At 38.7% G+C, this 22,528-nt stretch overlaps 1 protein-coding gene across 7 annotated transcripts in view; it reads left to right on the top strand.

The window, feature by feature from the left end:
* Positions 1-22,528, top strand: part of KLHL25 (kelch like family member 25) — a 62,797-nt gene that overhangs the window by 13,489 nt on the left and 26,780 nt on the right. Inside the window, exons 1-2 of one of the 7 annotated variants that reach the window (XM_070763480.1) lie at positions 7,941-8,178; positions 9,320-9,357. The exons of 1 other annotated variant lie outside the window; for it this stretch is intronic. The gene's annotated coding sequence lies outside the window, so the exon portion shown is untranslated. Of the gene's footprint in view, positions 1-7,818; positions 8,199-8,272; positions 8,517-9,319; positions 9,358-22,528 lie in introns of those variants that run through there. 5 more of the 7 variants (XM_070763483.1, XM_070763484.1, XM_070763479.1 and 2 more) reach the window with 5 other exon arrangements.

Below are 22,528 nucleotides of genomic sequence, written 5' to 3'. Positions count from 1 at the left end.
ATAACTATTAATCAGGAAGCTTCTTCCATCCAATTGTGGGAAGCCGCCCACCCCATTAGAAGAATGAAATATTTTGGGGAAATATTAAGAGGTAAAATATTATAAGAGGTATAAATATTAAAAACAAACATTAAAAACATTGAAATACAAGCATATAGACGATAAAAAACAGCACATTTACGAATACACACAACAACCTTTATAATATGTCTATGGTAAGTTGCCTTGATATTAAGTTTCCATTTATATCTAATTAAGTTAAACTGTATTTCCTTTGCAGCTTTTGGCTATCTATCTATATAGCTATCAGTTAATATACGAATCTTCATATATATTGTTCCTATTCCCTACACATCCTTACTTATACATACATTTTTCAATTAACGAAGATTATTTCCCTTTACCATCATATTTATTATTATTATTATTATTATTATTATTATTATTATTATTATTAATTAGATTTGTATGCCGCCCCTCTCCGTAGACTGTATAAATGTATACATTTATACATGCTCTTTTTCCTTTGTTTTCTTTCCTTCCAACTATTTGTAGTACATATTCCAAGCAACGAAGTATTCTGAATCCTCTTTTTGATTTAATTCAATTGTTAGTTTATCTAATTCTGCACATTCTAAATTATTCCTAATAATCACCTTATCGGCTGGTATGTCACCTTGCTTAGGTGATAGCCCCCAGCAGATATTTTGTGCCCGTTGAAAAAGATTGGCCTATTCACAAAACAAAAGAACTTCACCTCCAAGGATGGGATAAAAGTTTATATTCTCTTCCACCAAATTCTAAGAACAGATTACGAGCCTTTAGGGCAGGGATGTCAAATTCAAGGCCTATGCACCAGATCCGTTTTGGCTGATAAATTGGTGCAGGAGGCCATTGAGGCTGAAAATGGGGCAGAGGGGGCTGCATGCCCCTCCCTCTGCCCCATTTTGCCTAGCAGGATGCTGCAGGAGGTGTCCGTCCCATCTCCCTCCAACCTCCCCCTCTACCCCCCTCACTGCGTTGGCCCAGGGAGGAGAACTACAATACGAATCCGGCCCTTGAAGAAATCCAGTTTGACACTTTTGCTTTAGGATATAATCAGCATTGGGTTCTTTACTACAGTGTTTCCCAACCTTGGCAATTTGAAGATATCTGGACTTCAACTCCCAGAATTCCCCAGCCAGCATTCGCTGGCTGGGAAATTCTGGGAGTTGAAGTCCAAATATATTCAAGTTGCCAAGGTTGGGAAACACTGCTTTACTGGTACGGGCCATTCTGCGCACCAGTAGTAAAAAAACAATGCAGGCACAGCTCCAGCAATAAGTGTGCGTGTCCTGGTGAGATTTTGCTTCTGTGCATGCATAGGAAGCAAAATCTCATGGGAGGATGCGTGTATGCATAGTTCCCTCTAAGCTGAGCAGTGAGCAATGGCTCACTTAAAAATCATCATTATCAAACCTGCCCAGAAGCCGAGAGGGAAAGAGTGAGAGGGAAAGAGTGCCGCTCAGACACTATACTTTTCCACCTACCCCCCCCCCCAAAAAAAATTAGAGGGAACACTGTGCGTATGTGTGAAATTTTGGCAATTTTTTTCTCCCAATCAGATGCGGAAGCAAAAGACAGTCAAAATATCTCTCAAAATCTCTCTCAAGACAGGAACAATCTAGAACTGAACACACTCAAAACCGCAGAAATGGTGGTAGACTTTAGGAGAAACCCTTTCACTATTCCACCTCTCACAATACCAGACAACACAGTATCAACATTAGAGACCTTCAAATTTCTAGGTTCTATCATATCTCAAGACCTAAAATGGTCACCTAACATCAAAAACATCACCAAAAAAGCACAACAAAGAATGTTCTTTCTGCGCCAGCTCAGGAAGCTCAAATTGCCCAAGGAGCTGCTGATACAGTTCTACAGAGGAATCATTGAGTCTGTCATCTGCACCTCTATAACTGTCTGGTTTGGTTCTGCAACCCAACAGGACCGACACAAACTTCAGAGGAGAATCAGAACTGCAGAAAAAACAATTGCTGCCAACCTGCCTTCCATTGAGGACCTATATACTGCACGAGTCAAAAAGAGGGCGGGGAAAATATTTTCTGACCCCTCGCATCCTGGACACAAACTGTTTCAACTCCTACCCTCAAAACGCCGCTACAGAGCACTGCACACGAAGACAACTAGACACAAGAACATTTTCCCCCCGAACACCATCACTCTACTATACAAATAATTCCCTCAACACTGTCAGACTTTTTACTAAATCTGCACTTCTATTTCTACTAGTTTTTCTCATCATTCCTATCATCCTTTTCCTCCCACTGTGTGACTGTAACTTGTTGCTTGTATCCTAAGATTTTTATTAATATTGATTGTTTCTTCATTGCTTATTTGGCCCCAATGACAATCATTAAGTGTTGTATCACATGATTCTTGACAAATGTATCTTTTTCTTTTATGTACGCTGATAGCATATGCACCAAGACAAATTCCTTGTGTGTCCAATCACACTTGACCAATAAAATTCTATTCTATTCTATTCTAAGTAAAGTCATAGAGTAGTGCCATCCATCTCTTGCATTTTAAAGGAAGGTTGCAGATCCCCTGTAGAACCCAGAAAATTCCTGCAATGGTGATCATATCAAATGCCCTTTCATTTTTCCAAAAGATTAAAATAAATACAACTCATCTAAAATAAAATACAACTCATCTGCCTGGACCCCGCACCACATTTTGGACATAAATACATTTGAAAACGTCCAGATATACTTTACTAGAAGAGCCATCTACTCCTCCACTTGCAACAGAATACCCTACCTAACTAGACTTACAATCCTAGGTTTTGAAAGCAGCTTCAACCACAACAAACACAAGAGCACACAACAGATACAAACTTAAAGTAAACCACTCCAAACTCAACTGCAGGAAATATGGCTTTAGCAACCAAATAGTTAATGCATGCAACTCACTACCTGACTCTGTAGTATCATCACCTAACCCCCAAAACTTTACCCTTAGATTATCCACTGTTGACCTCACCCAATTATTAAGAGCTCAGTAAGGGGCGTGCATAAGTGCACCAGCATTCCCACCATCCCCTGTCCTAACGTTTCTCTCTTACTAGTATCATGTATATAAACATTGTTATATCTTTGTATACTACCAATACATACTTGAAAATAAATAAATAAATAAATAAATAAATAAATAAATAAATAAATGTTGGCAAGATGACTAATGAGTAGCAAGAAAGTAAGATCCTTATTGCAGTAGAAATTTCCACATTAAGCAGTTGTCTTTAATTTTAATATGAGGTCTAGTTTTAAGTTAAGTTGCTTGATTGTTCTCACCTTAGTTAGCTCTCTATTCTTACCGAATTATGTGTCCCTTGATACAGTTGTTGTTGTTGTTGTTGTTGTTGTTGTTGGGCACAGGTTAATAGACAATGGAACTCTGCCTTTAGCTTTTCTGTGGCTGAAAATTTTTTAATAGGAATGGATCAAGCAAATCTGATTTTTTCCCCATACACCAGAGGGCTCTCTATCCAGCAGAAAACATATTGCTTCAGAATATTTAAGGATAGGGAAGGAATCCTATAGGAAGAATTTGAAGGAGATCTGTTGTTTGCCTTAAAAGTGGCCAACTTGACGTCACTCCACGTCAAGGGTTCTCCATGCCTCAAAGAGATACAATTTACTATTACTGAACATCCAAAATATACTATTCTATTTATATATGCCATATGGGTACATACATATACAGTATAAAATGTATACGTATGTATGTATGTACACACACACACACAGCTCTTCTAAAATTATATACATTCAACCTCATTTACTGCGATAGGAAAAACATACCCAGAACCCAAAAGGGAAGAAAAAAAAACTTTTTTTTTTCCTACCGGTTCTGCGTTCCTGACCAAACTTTTTCTACTGGTTCTGCATACCTGACCGTAGGAGCCCATCACTGGGTGAGACATAAGATAATTAAATACAGATTCCGAAACTGTATGAGGCCATCACCAAATGTTCCTTCCTTCCACAAAATGCCACTTGTGCTATGAAAAGAATGATGGCCTTTCAGCCGGATTGGAACTCATTCATTTGGCCAGATCTGAGAACTTGTGATTTGTTTCGACATCTAAAAAGTCATCTGAAAAGGCTTGCACCACCTCAAAGACACATTCGTAGTCCCAAAGGGTTGCGTACATGCATAATTAGTTCCCCATTAGCAGGCCTGTCAGACGCAGATGTAGGCTCCCCTTCTGCCAACAATGACCCATCTGTTGTCTCTTCGGTATCATTTCCATGGGCACCTCTGGTTCTGTATTTAATAGCAACACATTTATAGCCATTTGAGGGGTAGTTGGGGACATGTAATAGCAGTTAAATTGGAGATGTGCTGCTTTGTTTCTCCCTTCGCTCAGACTTCTGGCCAAGGGTCAAGAAAAACAGATGACAACGCAACTGAAATAGCTCCTCACCAGACCCAAAGGTTAGATCTGAATGTTTTTAGCAGAGAGGGTAAGATCCCCTTTTCTTCAATTAAAGAACCCAGAAAATCTTCGAGAGGATGGTGGCTTTATGAGGCAGAGATGCCCAAAATTCAATTTTCTGTGTAAACTGAAGGATTAAGTGTTGGTTACAACCTATAAAGCCCTACATGGCATTGGACCAGATTACTTATGGGACTGTCTTCTGCTTCATATATCCCAGCGGATGGTTAGGACCTTCAGAGTTGGCCTTCTCCAGGTCCCATCATCCAGACAATGTTTTCTGGCAGGACCTAGGGGAAAAGCCTTCTCTCTGGTGGCCCCGGCCCTCTGGAATCAACTCCCCCCAGAGATCCGCACTGTCCCCACCCTCCTGGCCTTCTGCAAGGTACTGAAAATCCAACTTTGCCAACAGGTTTGGGGCCATTCAGTTTTAACATCTAGTCCTGGACGACAACTGAATGTATATTGTATGATGGGATGAAATGTGGATGACTGATTTAAAGAACTGGGATTTTAGAGTATATTTTAAGTTAGATTTCTCATATGTTTTTGTATTTACTTCTGTTGCCCTGAGCCCATGGAGAAGGGCAGGATAGAAATCTAATTAAAAAACAAACAAACAAATAATTTTATTTTCCCCTTGCTCTTCTCTTTCCTTGGGATTTTCTTTTAGCGGAACGTTTCTGCATGGTTAATACATATTTATCTTATCAAATACATCTTATTTGTTCAGTAAATATTTGAAGGTACTTAAAACTCTTTTCCTCTAGGAACCTAAGGTGACAGACAGGGAGGGAGAGGAAAGAAGGAAGAAAACTCCCTCATTTTTCTCCCTAATGACAAACGTGACAAACCCAGTATAGATTAGACATTCATAGAATGACTGGTTCAAAAGAAACCAGAAATGGCTGCCTTCTCATAAACTTTGAAAACACATTCCCAACCTTCCCTATTTCCAGGCATATAAATGTCAACTGTCAGAATAATTATCAATGGCCGTCCTGGCAATGGAATTCTGGGAGTTGAAGTCTGTTAAAAGTTTCTGATTCAGTTATTATTATTTTCAGTGCATTAAAACTATGGCGATTTTTTTGGGTTTGCACAGAATTCATTGTAATTTTATTTTCATTTTATGCAATGGACATTTTGCATTTCAGGCAAATGGCATCTAGTCTCTTCTTAAAAGCCTCCAGTAATGGAGCACCCACAACTTTTGGAGGCAAGCTGTTTGAATGATTAATTCTTTTCACTGTCAGTAAAGTTCTAGATTGCTTTTGTCCTTGATTAGTTGCCTTCCATTGCTTCTTATCATGTCTTCTGATGCTTTTAAATATTAAACGTTAAATATTAATTTAAAAAGCACAACCTTTTTTCCCCTTAAAATTTCCTGAAGATATCGCCTACATTTTTGATGCTTTCAGCCAGCAGAATGATGTTGACTAATATATACCATATTTTTCGGAGTATAAGATGCACCTTGGGTTTTGGTTAGGAAAATAGGGGGGGGGGGGGGGAATCTGCCTACCAGATATTCATCTGGCTACTATCCTTAGTCTGGTCAGATTCAGCACATTATTTTATCCCCTGGTTAGAGCTTAAAAAAACGCTTTATTATTATTAGCAGAAACAATGAAAGAGCTTGCAAGCTGCTAAGAGCTGGGAACATCATTAGCACCTGATTAGGGCTGGAAAGAAACATTCTGAGTAAATATAGCAATGAAAAAAACCCTGCACAGACTTAGGATTTGGAAAACATTATTTGCAGAGAGTAACAATGAAAGAGCTTGCAAGTTGTTAAGAGCTGGGAACATCATTAGCACCTGATTAGGGTTGGAAAGAAACATTCTGAGTAAATAAAGCAATGAAAAAAAACCCTGCAGACTTAGGGCTTGGAAAATATTCTTTGCAGTAAGAAAGAATGAAAGAGCCTGCAAGGTAAGAACTGGGAAGATCGTTAGCAGCTAGTTAGGGCTGAGAAAAAAGGCTAAATTCAGAGTATAAGACGCACCCAAATTTTCAGTAAAAAGGTGCATCTTATACTCCGAAACATAGAGTAATCATCCCACCCACAAGAGGGCAAAGCAATGGTGCAAGACCAGATATAAGTCTAATGCAGCAACTATGAGGGTATAATGCAAGGTTTGGGCACTGGGATTGACATTACAGGCTAAGGTGAAGGCTGTTGAATATACCCATTGGCATGTGAGTTCTGGTGCCACCTCAGGCAATGAAAGCCAGCTAGGTAACTTTGGGCCAGTCCTTCTTTCTCTCTCTGCCCAACCCTCCATACAAACCCAGCTGGCTTTCTTGACAAGCTAAGGTATTGTTACTGTTGCAAGGAAACTATCAGGCGGAAGGAGTCATAGGTATGTTCAACGCCTTGAATTATTTATATAAAGCAATAAAGGCAAGGTTAAAAATAAATAAATCCATGGCACCAACCAGTCAGGAGTAATAATCAGAATAAATTAAAACCAGGGGGAGAGGTCATTGCTGTGAGGAACTTAAAAATAATTTTAAGCAAAGACTGCAAAATACAGGTAGTCCTCGACTTACAACCACAATACAGTCCAACATTTCTATTGCTAAGTGAGATACATGTATGTGTTAAGTGAAATTTGCCCCATTTTATGACCGTTCCTGCCTGCCGCTTTTGTTAAGCGAATTGTTGCAGTTGTTAAAGTTAGTGACATGGTTGTTAAGTGAATCTGGCTTCCCGATTTACTTTGCTTGTTGGAAGGTCACATGACCCCTCCACCCCATCCCCCCCACTGCAACTGTCATAACTATGAGTCAGTTGCCAAGCATGTGAATTTGGGATCACATGATCAGGTGAGATGGTAACCGGCCGTTAAATGTGAAAAATGATCCTGTCACTTTTTTTCAAAAGTGAAACTTGGCTCATTATTTAGCGCAACAAATGAAAAACACAAAACTCAAAATTCGCATTTACGGAGCAAGCAACTATCTTCAGAAAGCCTCCCCCTCTCCCATGCCTCAATTTAATTTAATTTATTAGACTTCTATGTTGCCCAATCCCATGGGATTTAGGGACTCACCTCTGACCCTGATTTTATGTTATTACTACTACTACTACTATATTCACAAAAAACAATATCACAAGTATCACAATATCACAAGTAAAAATATATATTTATTATTATTATTAATTAGATTTGTATGCCGCCCCGAATTTTCGGAGAAGGGCGGCATACAAATCTAATAAATAATTATTATTACTACTGTTGTTATTGTTGTTGTCATTGTTGTTATGGCGCCACCCTCTTTAAAAGTCAGTCCTCACTCCACCGCCTCCCCTTCCGTCTCAACTCGATACTCCTCACTCCTCCTCCCCCAAACAAAACCCCCGCCCAGGAATCGCTTTCTAAGACTCCGATTGGCTACATCTTTAATTCCCCCCTCCCTCCCCTGGGAAAGGAAGAGACGCTTGATTGGTGCAGCGGCAGGTTTCGTCACAAAGGCGTGCCCTCTTCCGATTGGTCCCGGTGCCCCGTAAGAGCTTTAGGGAAAGTACTTACTTTCAAACCTTTTATTGTAATTGTAAATCGGGGGGTGAAAAAGGGGAGCGAGACTCCCCCCGAGGGGCGGTGGTGGAGATCTAACGGCGGTCCCAAGATCCAGGCAGCCCCGCCCCGCCTTGAGAGATCCAAGAGGTGAGCATTCGCGAGACACGGTATTTTCTACAATTATTCCGTTTTGTCCTGGGATTTTTTTAAAAATTTAAATTTAAAAGGGGTGGTGGGTTATGATTTAAAGGGGGGGAGGAGAATAAAAAGAACCCCCAAATGAGATAACAGATCACAAATAGAGCGCCGAGGTTCATTCGTTCCCCGCCCCACGCGGAAAAGTGGCTTATAAAATTAAATCCGCGTGACTGGGGTTGTGTGTGCGAACCAATCAATCAGGTTTTATTAACAATAGGACGAAAGCTGTGAATTGTTCCCTGCTCCTACTTCTGGGGGGAAAGAAGGCTTTGGCCATCGATTGTCTGGTAAACTCTCAAGATTCGTTTTTCTCGCCATGTACATGGAACTAGACTTAATTATGTATATATGTATGTTTGTATGTGTGTGTGTATATATACTGTATATGAATGTATGTATGTATGTGTATATGTATATTTTTATATCTGTTCTATCTATCTTATATGTATGTATGTTTGTGTGTGTGTATGAATGTATGTATGTGTATATGTATATATTTATATCTATCCATCCATCCATCCATCTATCTATCTATCTATCTATCATATTTCTCTCCCCCCCCCAACTACCTACCTACTTAGTTAGTTAGTCATGTTTATGTAGTGTATATTGGAGGTGGAGACCCTTTTGAGAGCTGCATGCAACAAAATTTCATTTTCATATATGCCAGCTAGTGTACATTCAAAGTGACCAAAAAAAAAAAAAAGTTAAGTCTTAAGCAGTAAATCAAGGATCCCAGAAAGAAACGGAGAGATTTGGGGGCTTTTTTTTTTTTTTTACAAGCCATTTTAAAATTAAATAAACTGTAATTTTAAAATTAAATTAAATTAAAAGCACTCCATGAGGTGCTTCCCCCCCCCCCCCTTCTTTCAAGATTTTCTTGTTTTCCTTTGAAGATGTTTTGCTTCTCATCTAAGAATCTTCTTCAGTTCTGGGGTGCTGAGGATTAAAGCCTAATAATTTATCTCTCCCAAAGTTGCTTTATTTTTCACTGTGATGTCTCCTTGCAAAACTCTCAGTTATTTCAGTACGAATTCCAGTTTAAGAGAGTTCATTTGCCCTTTTTCTTCTTTATGAACTTTCTTAATAGGTTTGGAATAGAAGACCTCCAAGGTCCCTTCCACCCAGGTTATTATCCTATTATTCTATATATTTTTGTTATGGGATAAATTGTGCTGTTAATTATATGGATATTAAATGCTTTTTTATAAAGACAAACCTGGGGTTTTCTCTATGGCGATTCTGTTTAAAGCAAACACATCGTTTGTCATTTTCACCAGAGTTTTTATTGTGATCTCTAAAGGCACATAAGGGGTTGTGGAAAAAATGCTTCTTATGCAGTTTTGTGAATTGCAATGGATGTCTGCTTTTTGAAAGGAATAGCCTTGTTTGGGGAAGGTGAAACCAGGATACTACCCGTCAAAACAAGAAAAGCGTTCCACAACTTCCAGAAGTTGTGAATGCTCCAACACTGGAAGTTTTTAAGATGATGTTGGATAACCATTTGTCTGAAGTAGTGTAGGATTGCCTATGTAAGCAGGAGATTGGACTAGAACACTTCCCTTCCAACTCTGTTGTTGTTGTTGTTGTTGTTGTTGTTGTTGTTGTTATTATTATTATTATTATTATTATTATTATTATTATTATTATAAACCCATAGCAGATGGCGACACTGTATAAATTTCATATGGTGGTGTGAATAAGAACATATTTGCTTTCATTTATCCTCACATACGTTTTGCAGACACTTAGCTTTAATTTTGCTTTCCCCCATTTATATCAGCCTAGGAAGACTCCATCTGATGTAAAACAAAACAAAACGAATATCCAATGTTTTTGTTTGCAACATTTGTTTTATATTCAAATATCTTGCTTTTTAAGATTCTGCTAATAATATTGTTTACCTAACAGCTACCATTTTAATTGTGTGGATTGATAATGTAGTCAGCTGTTGTCTTCCCAAGCAAGGGATGGGAAAGTGTTTGGAGATACAAAGATTCAGAAATCACATTTTGATTAAAAAAAATCTTGTCAATGTATTCAGTGTTTACAGTTGGAAAGTAGCACTGTATGATATGCAGGATCATTTGTTTTACTGCTAATAGAAATAGAACAGAACAGAATAGAATACCAGAGTTGGAAGGGACCTTGGAAGTTTTCTAGACTAGGCAGAAAACTTTATACCAGTGATGGCGAACCTTTTTTTTCCTCGGATGCCGAAAGAGGGTGCCCACATCCATAATTCAATGCCTGGGGAGGGCAAAAATAGCTTCCCCCGCCCTCTGGAGGCCGGGAATGGCCTGTTTCCCAACTTCTGGTGGGCCCAGGAGGCTCGTGTTTCGCCTTCCCTATGCTCCAAAGGCTTCCCTAGACCTGGGAGAGGGTAAAAACGCCCTCCCCCATCTCCCTGGAGGCTCTCTGGAAGCCAAAAATGCCCTCCCAGAGCCTCTGTGTGAGCCAAAAATCAGCTGGTTGGCACACACATGCATGTTGGAGTTGAGCTAGGGCAACGGTTCGTGTGCCAGCAGATATGGCCCCATGTGCCACTTGTGGCACCCATGCCATAGGTTCGCCATCACTTCCCTATGCCAGTTCAGACTAGTGGTTATCAAATCTCTTCTTAAAAGCTTCCAGTGTTGGAGCATTTACAACTTCCAGAGGCAAGTTGTTCCATTGATTAATTGTTCTGTCAGGAAATTTCTCCTCCTTAATTCTAGGTTGCTTCTCTCTTGATAGATCTCCGATATGCATAGAGACTAAACGGAAGCCCATTTAATGGTGTTGTGATAACAAAATTACAATTAAATGCCTTCACACATTGCACCAAGGCCTAACCTTGAACTTGCAAATCAGTACAGAAGGTGCTTAAATATCATACTTTCTTATGGGTTCACAGAGGTGGAGTCCGTAGTAGAGGAATGGATTATCTTGCATGACCTATATTTTTGCATAATTAAGTCCTCACATTGCAGGAATGTGGATCATTTTAGCTTCACATGTTGGTTCAATCCAACCAGAGGATTGTCAGAAGATCACAAAAGTGAATCTCATGATCCCAGGACACTGCAACCAGCATAAATGCAAGTTAGTTACTAAGTGTCTGAATTTGGATCACATTAAGGGGATGCTGCAGTGATCATTAAGTGTGAAAAATGGACATAAGGTCACTTTTTGAATGTAACTTCTTATCATGTCCGACTGCAACTGTTCTGTATATTTGTGGATTTGATTGGATACAGTAGTTCTTTTTGGTTTGTTATGGTTTTTTAATCTTCTTATTACTAATTATTTTACTTGTTTATTGCATGTACTATTTATCATTGTAAGCCGCCTTGAGTCCCACTGGGATTGGGTGACATAGAAGTCAATTAAATTAAATTAAATTAAACTACAAAAAAGTCATAGAAACTCCAGTATTAAGTCGCTAGTATTAATCGTCAACCATAGGGTTGACAACCTAGTCCTTTATGTAAACTTAGATACGTCAGAATTTTCATAAATACCTTTATGATATACCTTTATGATATAAGGATTGTACACAGGAAAACTTAATAAAATAGTTTTATGAAGATATAGAATAATTTAGAAATATAGTTTATTAATTTTGCTTAGCACGAACAAATGCTATACTGTATATTATCAGAGGAGTCTGAGGAGAGGGGTGGCATACAAATCTAATAAATAAATAAATATTGAACGTACAGTATTGGATATACGGTACTTTACAGTACTATTGAAATTTCTCTTTATAGCTGTTTTGATACACTTAATGCACTTTAGATGTCTATGTCATGTCTATTTGTTTTTTTCTTATTTTTGTGTTTATTCTTATTTGTCGTTTATATATTTTTAATATTTATTTATTTATTTAATTTATTTACCGGTATTGATTTAATTGGATTTGTATGCTGCCCCTCTCCGAGGACGAAAGGCGGCTCACAACATATATAAAGAGACAATAGTAAAATCAATCCAATTAATACATAAAAACAATCCTTAAAATCTACTTTATTATATATGCAGTAGTTGAAAAAAGAAAGTATGAACTGATCTTCAGGTTAAAAACACATGGTTCCTAATTAGCAATTTCAGTAGGTAGCTACCCCCCCCCCAAAAAAAAAATTAAATTAAATTACTTTTTTTCAGTGCCATCAAGCGGTTACTAATTGTCAGTGGATGGCACCAGTATATTTTAAACACAGCCATTTTTTATTTTTATTTTTTACAAAAAGCCCCTTATCCTAAATCAGCAGCAAATAGTATTTATTTCTGTCTTCTGGAGACAGGAAATAAAAAGTGTATCCTAAAAAACCCCTCACCAAAACGCTGCTGGAGTGAGCAGTATTTGATGTACTTTGTTTCTAAAAGGCCTCCCTTCTGTAAATAAATAAATCCTCCCTCAGGAACGTTCACATGAATCTTGGAGCCATGAGAATTTACCACAAGGCCGCAAATTGAGAGTGAGGCAGTTAATTCGTGTACAATTTTAGTACTGAGTATGTTTTTAAAACTTGGCTTACCTGCCCAACTGGGTTCTTTACTTCATGTTTTCTTTCCTCCCTTTTTAAAGAATTGGAAAAGGCCTCAAAGAGAAACTTTTTTTTTCCAGCTAAGGCCTTTTCAGGCATGAAGTCTGGGAACACAGGTTGATTAAATCAAAAGTTAAGCACCTGTGCAATTTAAAGAGCCGGAACTAGCTTGCTTAATACATGTGATCTCCTTTTGGGACCTTCTGACAAACAAAATCAATGGGGATATCGGATTCGCTTAACGACCGTGTTACTCATTTAAGAACTGCAGGGATTCGCTTAACAAATGTGGTAAGAAAAGTCCGTAAGCAAGTGAGCAACATAAACTTTTCGGTTCGACTGTGGGTTGTAAATCAGGGACTACCTGCATATGTCTAAATCAGGTCTTTTTGATTGGCTTTGGGTCTGCATACAGCTAATACCTCAGGAGTGGGTTCCACTTACCTTTGCCATTGGTTCGCATCGGGAGGTTTCGTGCGCATGCAATCACTATACTCTTGGAATCGGTACCCAATTCTTGTTGACATTTCCAACAATTTGGTGAAAGTTTGTTGTTTAATTTGGTTAATTTAATTGAAGTAATATGCCATCGGTAAAACATTTTGACCAAATTTTCTTTATAGGAGGTGGCAATGCAACAAAGCCAAAACATATTGGGATAAGATTGGAATTTGGATTGAAGAAATATTAAATTTATCACTTGACAAAACCCCTGAATGTTTTTTATTGGGTATAACCAGACAAAATCTATCGAAACCTCAAGCACACTTAATCATTCACTTAACTACAGCAGCAAGACTAACTTATGCGCAGTGGTGGAAGAATGAAGAACTACCCCCAAATGAAGCAATAATTAGAAAAATAATGTACTGCGCAGAAATGTCGAAACTGACTCTACTAGTTAGGAATGAATCGTTAGATATGTTTAATAATTGTTGGGACCCTCTTTATAAATGGCTAGGAAGCAAAAGCGAGACCAATAGGCATTAAGAATGTAAAACTTTAAATAAGCTTGAACTGCTACAAATCTGGTATAAAGTATTCTATTATCTAATATTATTACATGAGACTTTATATGTATTTAACTATGTAAATTTACTATTATTATTTGTTAACCTCTCAACATTATATCAATTGCAATTCTGGCATCTAACACTTTTGACAAACTATTCGAAATATGGTAATGAGCAAAAATATCTTGATCTAATTTTCGTTTTTAACACAACTCCCCTGCTTATTCGCTGATACTGTTATTTGTTTTGTTGTTGTTTGTTTGTTTTTTGTTTTTGTTTTTTTTCCTCTTTTATGCGATATGCTCTGCAATGTACCATACGTTGTATATATGATGTATATATCTTAATAATAAAAAAAATAATAAAAAAAACTATACTCTTGGAATCATGCCCGCATCCCCTTGTGCAATTCTGCTTCAGCGCATGCTCAGTATAGCCATAGTCAGCCCCAAACACAGCTGAGGAGCTGATCAGAAAGACCTTAAAAACATGGCGTTGCCAGCAGGCCTGGGAGGGCCACTGAGCATCAACATCCAATTCCCGCCTAATCGATGAATGATTGATGAATGAATGCTTTTTTAACTTTTTGTATTTTTCTTATTGTTGTTCGCCGCCCTGAGTCCGTGAGCAAATAATAAAATAATAAATAAATAATCTTATATCTCAGAGGACCTCTCATGGACTATGAATACTAATATGCTTGTGAAGAAGGCACAAAAGAGGCTGTACTTCCTGAGAATGCTCAGGAAGATAAATTTATCTCAGCATCTACTGTTGTCCTACTATCGCAGCACCATTAAGAGTGTCCTGACATACAGCATTCTAGCTTGGTATGGGAGCAGCTCTGTAGTAAACAAAAAAGCTCTACAGAAAATTATTAAAACTGCCCAGAACATCATTGGGCTCCAGCTACCCGCCCTGGATGACATCTTCACATCTCGCTGTTCTAGGAAGGTGCATACCATTCTCAAAGACTCTTCTCATCCTGCTTACAATCTCTTTGAACTGTTGCCTTCTGGCAGAAGATACAGAACAACTAGAACTCGGACCACACGTTTCCTGAATAGTTTTTATCCTAGAGCTGTACTCGCACTTAACAACGAACTAAAGGGTCACCATCAGTGAACTGTTGGACAATATTACTCGGTTTGTCATGTAGATGGTTGAGTGGTTCAGGGTGGGGAATTTGTAGTGGGTTGGACATTTTATTCTATTTTTAATTCTATTTTTTATTCTATTTTTAAATTTTATGTGTCGTGGGACTGGTCTCTGGGTGTCACATGACTTTCGTTGCCAATGACAATTTGTTGTTTTGACAATGACAATAAATTTATTATTATTATTATTATTATTAAATCAGCTCTGATTCGAACGAGAGTTTTTATAGGGGGTTATTTTAGTTAGGGTTTATTTGGGGAATTATAATTATTTCTAATATTTGACTTCTTTTTATTATTGAATTACTGTATTGTTTTTATTGTTGTAAGCCGCCCTGAGTCCTATGGGCGGCATAGAAGTTGAAATTTAAATTAAATTAAATTAAATTAAGATAAATATAAACGTAGGGGCAGGCGGGACGGCCCCTTTTCAAGCAGCAGCAGAGGAAAAAACTTCCAAGCAGTAAAAAAAAATTGGAAAACATCCCCCCTCCCCCCCAAAAAAGATAGCAGTGCCCACCAATGGGCCGCTACCGGTTTGGGAGGAACTCACCCCTCCAATACATGCTGGCTCTGGACAATTATTCATCAGGAGGAAATCAGCATAGCTTCAAATGATCACCTGGTTTGTTTAACCACAATGCTTATTTCCCCAACACACCCAGTTAGCTCCACCTGCCAGAGGGAGTAGCAAACCTTGGAAATTTGTGTCTTTAGCCTTTTTTATCCAAAGCAGGAGACTGGATTGTTGCTTTCTTAAACAAGCCACACTCTGAAACCTACTGTAACTCTCTCTTATCATAAGATGTGTCATGTTTAAGCTTGTATGCCCAGCTTAACACATTATTTTCACCTTTCCTCCTGCAATCCTGTAAAGGTGGATAAAATTGCTCTCCCCCCCCCCTCCCACGTTGCAGAGAAGGAATAAGTCCAAAGTGGTATCTTATTTTTTTCTTAAGGCAACTGCAAATTGGATGGCTTAATATAGACTGGAACCAGCCAGCCGCCTTGCAGCTAGCAGCAGCTTCTCTGCCAATGCGTTTTCTCTTGAACTTTTGAAAGCAGGAACGGTAGCAATTTGCTGGTTCATCAACTTCTTAAGCAACAGTCAAGAGTGAAACAGGATCGGCAAGGCCGGGATAAATGCACGGAGAGGCAGTTATTTAAAAAGTGTGGTGAAACGGGGTAATGTTCTTTGCTTCATCGTTCAGTCTCTTTCCACACCAGGATAAACTAGATGGAAACACAACTATCTATGTATTCTGCATACTTTGGTCCAGATTTAAAAAGTTTATATTGTACTTTTTCTTTTCTTTATTTTTTTTTTGTTGAAAAAATAATAATCTGATCCATGAAATCCATTTAAGTGGCTTTTTAAAGCACGTGCAGCATTTTTAAAAAAGGCTTGGGAAAACAAATCATGGTTGAAGCACAACATTCCTCAATCCACCCAAAACGTTAACCTGATGGGCATTGTAGTACAGCCTTTGGTAGCCACTGTTCCTGAGTAAAGAAATTTAAGCAGAGGCTAGGAAATAATAATAATAATAATAATAATAATAATAATAATAATAATAATAATTATTATTATTATTATTATTATTATTATTTAGATTTGTATGCCGCCCCTCTCCAAAGACTCATGCCTCAAGACAGCCTCTGGCAATGAAGGGAGCCAACAATGATGTGTAGAATGTGTGTATGTGTGTGTGTTGTTGGGTTGCAGAGTCAAACCAGACCGTTATAGAGGTGCAGATGGTAGACTTAATAATTCCTCTGTAGAACCATATCAGCAGCTTCTTGGGCGGTTTGAGTTTTCTGAGTTGGCACAGAAAGAACATTCTTTGTTGTGCTTTTTTGATGACATTTTTGATGTTAGGTGTCCATTTTAGACCTTGAGATATGGTAGAACCTAGAAATTTGAAGGTCTCTATTGCTGATACTGTGTTGGTTTGGTATTGTAAGAGGTGGTACTATGGAATGGTTTCTCCTAAAATCAACCACCATTTCTATAGTTTTGAGTGTGTTCAGTTCCAGATTTTTTCTGGTTGCACCAGAAGGCTAGTTGTTCAATCTCCAGTTTGCATGTGGTTTAATGATTGTCTTGAAAGGGGCCAATCATCTGCAATCTTCAGTAGATTTTGTTTTGGCATGCAGATTTTCCTGGAAGTTTGAAAAGCCACTGTTAATGGGTGTTTTTTACCATATGCAATAATCTCAATTCCCTTTCGGTCAAAATCCTGCCCTCAGGATTTCTTACTGTGTATACTTGGCTATTTTAATCCACCAAGGAAAGGGTTGAATATGTTTATGCTCTAAGCACATTCCCCTACCAAGTGTCTCTTTATAATGCAATGATGACAATAACATATTCACTGAAGCAATTATTAGGCTAAATTGACTCTTCTTCACAATAGCCTACTTCTTACCAGATTTTCACTGCCTTTTTCTGGACATTTTGTTCTATAGAGGTACATTGCTGCAAGAACTGGAAATGTTAAAAGCATCCTGCAATGCAGCACGATTTCAGCATCGTATCCCTGGTTTGGGAATTCACCGAATAATGCAAACTGGGGGGTGGGCGGGAATAGATGGAAAATTGTAGTGTGTAGTATTTTACAGACTAAGCAGACTTTATGGTTAGCTTCCTCTTAGTCCACCCCCTGGAGTTCGGTTGATGATAGAAAAGTGCCAGAAAAATCATTTGTTTAACCCAATGCAGCTTTACCCAGCCAAACATTCTCTGGAGCAGTGTTTCCCAACCACAGTGGCTTTGAATTGTGTGGATATCAACTCCCAGAATTCTGCAGTCTGGCTGGAGGTGATGTATCTGCAGCTAAGAATGTTGGAGTTTGAAGTCTAGCCCTCCAGAGCAGTGTGTTTCTTAATCTAAACCACCTTAAAACACCTGGACTTCAACTCCCAGAATTCTCCAGGCTGGTTGTGAGATTCTGGGAGTTGAAGTCCATGCATCAATTGCGACCCTACCTGAACCACAGGGCTCTTCGCACGGACATTCATGCCCTTGTTACCTCACAGCTCGACTACTACAATGTGCTGTACATGGGGCCATCTCTGAAAAGCGTTTGGAGACTTCAACTAGTCCAGAAGGAAGCTGCTCGAGCTGTTGTGGGTGCACCTAGGTACACCCACATCACACCAATTCTCCACGAGCTGCACTGGTTCCCAATCAGTTTCCGGACACAATTCAGGGTGTTGGTCATCACCTATAAAGCCCTACATGGCTTAGGGCCAGACTATCTTTGGGACCGCTTCCTACTGTACAGTGTTCCTGCAAAAGTCGAATTTCCACGAAGTAGAGATGCAGAAGTAAATACACCATTTTTGGCTATGGACAGTATCACAAGCCTTTAACACTTTAAACCCCTAAATTACCATTTCCCATTCCCTTAACAACAATTTACTCACCGTTATTACTGGTACTCACCATTGAATAAGACACTTAGTGATCCTGATATTTATAAACATAGTTATTTATTAACAATAATTATTACTTTTGTTATTTATTTGCAAAAATTATTAGTTTGGCGATGATGTATGACATCATCGGGCGGGAAAAACTGTGGTATAGAAAAAAAGCAGCGAAGTATTTTTTAATTAATATTTTTTGAAAAATCTTGGTATAGGCTATTCGCGAAGTTCGAACCTGCGAAAATCGAGGGAACGCTGTATACCTTCCAGCGAGTGATAAGGGCCTACGGGTCTGGCCTTCTCCGGGTCCTGTCAACCAAACAATGCCAACAGACAAGGTCGCAGGGAAAGGCCTTCTCTGTGGTGGCTCTGGCTCTCTGGAACCCTCCCCACCCTACTGGCCTTCCACAAAGCTGTAAAGACCTGGATTTTCTGGCCGGCGTAGGGCCGTTGACCGAATGAGATAACCATCTAGATCTGACCATGGAGATATTGAGAGAGATGCATGGTTTTTACTGGGGTTTTGTAATTATTTTTTAAATTGTTTTTTTTAATGTTGTCTTTATTTGTTGTAAGCCGCCTAGAGTCCTTGAGGAGTTGGGTGGCATATAAATTAGATTAATAAATAATAAATAAATAAATGTTGAGTTTGCTGAGGTGGAGAAACACACTGTTCTGGGGGACTAGACTTCAACTTCCAGCATTCTTAGTTGCAGATGAATAATGTCCTATGAATCACATGATTTTTAGATCGGGGAAAGTGCAGGATTCAAGATTAAATGACTAAAACGAGTGGACTTGGCCAATGTGAGGTTCAGGCAGCAAATGTTGCAGTCCATTCAGATCTGAAAGAGTGCAAAAATGGCTCTTATTAACCTAATTATAAGTGGCATGGATTCCAAACATGAGTGAACTGCTTGGGCTAAAACAAGAATGTCCACACCCACCTTAATTTTGTTTAAAACAGAGATGTTGAAATGCTACTAATTGCTAAACCAAAGGAAGAATGTGTTTTCATTATGCCGCCGACAGGAATGTACCGTATTTTTCATATAATAAGACACACCTTTCTCATGCTAAAGAGGGTGGAAATGTCGGTGCATCTTGTACACTGAATACAACCTCTCGAAGCCCCGACCCACATCCAATTTTTGCAAAAAATGGGCCTCTGTGGGGTGCACAGATGGTTTGGGAGGCCTGCAGAATGCTTCTGGAGGGTGGAGGAAAGCAAAAAGGCCCCTGTTTTTGCTAAAAAGGAGTGAAAATGAGCCATTTTTCACAAAAATTGAGGTATTTTTGCCTTCCCCTAGCCCCCAGAAACGCTCTGCAGGCTTCCCAAACCCTCTGCCTGCCCCATTTTTGCAAAAAAACCCCAAACCCAGGGCCTGCAGAGGGTTTGAGAGGCCTGCAGAGTGCTCCTGGGGGCCGGGGAGGAAAACAACTCTTTTTTTCTTACTTACCTCTTTGAAATTTGGTGCGTCTCAAAGTCGCAACAAAAAATACAGTAATCCATTTTCAAACATAAAGCTAGCTAATTCAGATTATTCCCTACCTAAAATTAACCGGAGACCTTATCTGCATTGGCTGAATTAGTGAGGCATTTTTACTGAGGTTAATTTAATCCTAGTTATGGAATTCACCATTTTTTTTTTACAACAGGTTGAATCATCAACTTACGATCAGTGTGTTTGTTACATGAAAGCATCTTGTAATTTTGCTTAGGTGTAATCTAGCCAGTGTGGTAAATTCACAGGAATTCATCTTGGAAACAGCTATGTTTGTGGTGGGGGGGAAAAAAAAACCTTTGATTTAGATTTTTAGCGATAAATAGGTTTATTGTAGGTGGCTTATATTATTATGTAAAAGTATAATTGGTTGGATGCTACTATCTTATTCTACTGCACCAAAGAAAGTTGGAAGCCCACTGCCTTTTTTTTCTTTTTTCCTTTGCCCAAGCTTTTCTCTTCCCCCTTTCTTCCCTTATTTTCCTACTATTTTCTTTTGTATTATTCTATTATAACCCAATAAATAAATGCTTTACAAACTCACAGGAAGGATGCGGATCTGTGTTTGCTTTTTGCATTGAAGCGATGCCTTTCTCTCTAACTTGGCTCCTCAGCTTGTCCAAGATAGAGAAGCAAAGTTGGGACCCTTTATTCTTTGAGAAACCATAAAATAGTGGGACACTTCTGTTTCAAACTTTTTTTTTAAAAAAAAACCTGTTGATTTCTGGTTGTCAGCTTAAAAAAGGCATTTAGCACTAAATATAAAGTGCTATTTTTACTTCTCCCTTCTAGACTACAATTAGAGAAACTCTACTTAGACAATACTCTAATGATACTTAGGGACAGATAGATCAAGCTAGACTTTAGGCAGTGTTTCTCACATGGCAACTTGAAGATATTTGGACTTCAACTCCCAGAATTCCCCAGCCAGCAAATGCTGGCTGGGGAATTTTGGGAGTTGAAGTCCAGATATCTTCAAGTTACTAAGGTTGGGAATCACTGGCTTAAGTTATTGTTTTCTGCTTGATTTTGTTGTTGTTTTGCTTTGGTATTAATACACTTCTCAAAAAAATTAAAGGGAACACTTAAACCAGTGTTTTTCAACCAGTGTGCCGCGAGACATGGTCAGGTGTGCCGCGAAGCTCAGAGAAAGAAAACAAGAGAAAGAGCAAGAGAGAAAGAAAGAGCAAGAGAGAGAGAAAGAAAACAAGAGAGAAAGCAAGCAAGAGAGAGAAAGAAAGAGAGAGAGAGAGAAAGAGAACAAGAGAGAAAGAAAGCAAGAGAGAGAGAGAGAAAGAGAGGGAGGGAAGGTGGGAGAGAGAAAGAGAGCAATAAAGAGGAAAGAAGAGAGAAAGAAAGAGGGATGGAGAGAGAAAGAGAAAAAAAGAGGAAGAGAGAGGGAGAGAGAAATAGAGCGAAAGGGAGGAAGAGAGAATTTTTTTGTCCAAACTTTTTTTAGCCCCCCCCCCTCAATGTGCCCCATGGTTTTGTAAATGTAAAAAATGTGCCGCGGCTCAAAAAAGGTTGAAAATCACTGACTTAAACAACCCAATATAATTCCAAGTAAATCAAATTTCTGTGAAATCAAACTGTCCACTTAGGAAGGAACACTGATTGACAATCAATTTCACATGTTGTCAGCACATTCAACTTTGTACAGAACAAAGTATTCAATGAGAATATTTCATTCATTCAGATCTAGGATGTGTTCTTTGAGTGTTCCCTTTATTTTTTTGAGCAGTACATATGCTTATCTGGGTGTGGTTTGCTGGAGAGTATATGCCACTTCACAATGCTTTACAGCCTTCTCCAAGTGGTTTATAAAGTCAGCTTATTGTCCCCAACAATCTGGGTCCTTCTTTTACCGACCTTGGAAGGAAGGAAGGTGAGACAACCCCAAAGCGGTGAAATTCGACCTGCTGTGCTTTGGTCTTTGTTAGCTTTATGTTCTGTTTTGAATGGCGTATAAGTGTGACTATATAATAATTTATAAAACAAACCCTAGTGCAGCCAGGATTGTCTGTTTTTCACACTGCAGTTTGCTTACGAAACCCAGTTTGCCAGAGTCACACAGTGCTCTTTATCACGGATCAACAAGCCCAGTTCTTGGGTCTCCCTGCTTCCTTGCAAAAGGAGCCTCTTTGCATCCCTTAAAGTTGGTCTCAATCAAACTTTGATTGAGTTGTGAAAGAGAAAACCCCCAGTTTGAACTCACCTCTGTTACAAACTCATTAGCTGGCAAGCTGCTTTCTCTTTATGAATTCAATCCCATCCCTTCCCCCAACTCCTGTTCTACCGAAACCCAGATTTTTTTTTTAAAGGGGGAAAAATAATAAGTGAGTAAGTGAAATTCTTTGGCTGCTGGAAAGGCATAATAATGTTAAATATATTGTTGTTGTTGTTATTCTCGAATAGTTAAATAAAACAGATAAGTTACCTAAAATGCACTCTGTATCCTCACCCCCAAGCAAAGAATGATACAAGCCTTAAAAAAAAAAAAGAAGGAAATTTCAGGCTGTAAAAACATCACCTGCACTTAGGCATAACAGCTACTTAGCAGCAGGCGAGGTAAAGATTTTTCTTTTGCATTCTATCTAAGCTTTAAATTGTGTCACAATATTACAATCTAATCCCAACTAGAATAGAATTTTATGTCTACTTTG

Source organism: Erythrolamprus reginae, chromosome 10, assembly GCF_031021105.1.
Source record: "Erythrolamprus reginae isolate rEryReg1 chromosome 10, rEryReg1.hap1, whole genome shotgun sequence".
Classification (NCBI taxonomy): domain Eukaryota; kingdom Metazoa; phylum Chordata; class Lepidosauria; order Squamata; family Dipsadidae; genus Erythrolamprus; species Erythrolamprus reginae.
This window is presented reverse-complemented; position numbering and strand designations above follow the sequence as displayed.